At 48.2% G+C, this 1,756-nt stretch overlaps 1 pseudogene; it reads left to right on the forward strand.

Annotated features, from left to right (window-relative positions):
* Nucleotides 1–390: 390 nt before the first annotated feature.
* LOC143646005 (ADP/ATP translocase 3 pseudogene) lies at nt 391–1,265 on the forward strand (annotated as a pseudogene).
* The last annotated feature ends 491 nt before the right edge of the window (nt 1,266–1,756 follow it).

Below are 1,756 nucleotides of genomic sequence, written 5' to 3' on the forward strand. Positions count from 1 at the left end.
TATAAGAAAGCAGCCTCATTTTGCAAGTATATTTCATACAGCTGCAATCATTTTATTTTGGAGGTTATGTGAGGCACAATCAACTGAAAATGTCACTGTAGTGAAGTGAGATGTCTACTTTTTTTATGAGGCTGTTTGAGTGGCATCAATACACACTTTTTTTTACATTAAAAGTTACTTTTATTTTATGCCCATGCTTCTAAACTTAAATAAAACTCCAATGAATGCCACTACCAACAATTTTAATAAGGAGTTCGGTATCTTACTTTGATATATTGATTTGCAGTTTCATGTTTTAAAAACAAAGGGTGGCGCGTTGGGCGCCGCGTCCTTTCGGTGCCGGCGGCGCGACCCTCCCGGCTGCCCGCGCTCGCACCCGGCCCTGCAGCCATGACAAAACAGGCCATCACCTTCACTAAGGACTTCTTGGCAGGCGGCATCGCCGCTGTGGCCCCCATCGAGCCGGTCAAGCTGCTGCTACAGGTTCAGCACGCCAGCAAGCAGATCACAGCGGACAAGCAGTACAAGGGCATCCTGGACTGCATCGTCTGCATCCCCAAGGAGCAGGGCACCCTCTCCTTCTGGAGGGGGAACCTGGCCAACGTCATCCGCTACTTTCCCACCCAGGCCCTCAACTTTGCCTTCAAGGATAAGTATAAGCAGGTGTTCCTGGGCGGCGTCGACAAGCACACCCAGTTCTAGAGGTATTTTGCCGGCAACCTGGCCTCTGGCGGGGCCGCCGGAGCCACCTCCCTTTGCTTCGTCTACCGGCTGGATTTCGCGAGAACCCGTTTGGCGGCCGATGTTGGGAAATCGGGGGCAAAAAGAGAATTCAAAGGCCTGGGAGACTGGTGAAAATCACCAAGTCCGACGGCATCCGAGGCCTGTACCAGGGTTTCAACGTGTCCGTACAAGGCATCATCATCTACAGGGCTGCCTATTTCGGCGTGTACGATACAGCCAAAGGTATGCTCCCTGACCCCAAGAATACCCACATTGTGGTGAGCTGGATGATTGCCCAGATGGTGACAGCTGTTGCCGGTGTGGTCTCCTACCCCTTAGACACCGTGAGGTGGTGGATGATGATGCAGTCTGGACGCAAAGGAGCTGACATCATGTACAGAGGCACTGTCAACTGCTGGAGGAAGATATTCAAGGATGAAGGTGGCAAAGCATTCTTCAAGGGTGCTTGGTCGAATGTTCTCAGAGGCATGGGTGGAGCCTTCGTGCTGGTCCTGTACAACGAACTGAAAAAGGTCATCTAAGTGTGTCTATATTAACTAGAAATGGGAACAAAGAATCATGTAGAATCCTTCCATAACCATTATGGACCATTGACTTTCGAGAAATTCCTATTGTTTTTACCTAGACAGATCAAATCTGTAGAGAGCTAGAGAAAGCTCTAGAAAAGGGGATCATTGTGATTACATTGGACCACTGACTCTGCTGATTCCATCTTTTGATTACTAGGGGGCGGGGAAGGGGAATCCTGACCATCCTCATGAGTCCCTGGGTGAGGCAGCTCAGCTTACACAGACCTAGAAACCCTCGAGTCCAAACGCTTGTAGGACCTTCCGTGGTGTTTAAGTATTTATTTAAAAAGAAATCATGTCTCCTATTTGTACTTAAGCACTATCTCCTTTTGCACAGCTGGACATTTGCAATTATGTCTTACATTGGGCATTGTGCTGCAAAATAATAAATGAGCAGGACACTCTTAAAAAAAAACAAAGGGTAATCTTCATAAGCCTGGTTT

The sequence above is a fragment of the Tamandua tetradactyla genome, chromosome 9, assembly GCF_023851605.1.
Source record: "Tamandua tetradactyla isolate mTamTet1 chromosome 9, mTamTet1.pri, whole genome shotgun sequence".
NCBI classification, from domain to species: domain Eukaryota; kingdom Metazoa; phylum Chordata; class Mammalia; order Pilosa; family Myrmecophagidae; genus Tamandua; species Tamandua tetradactyla.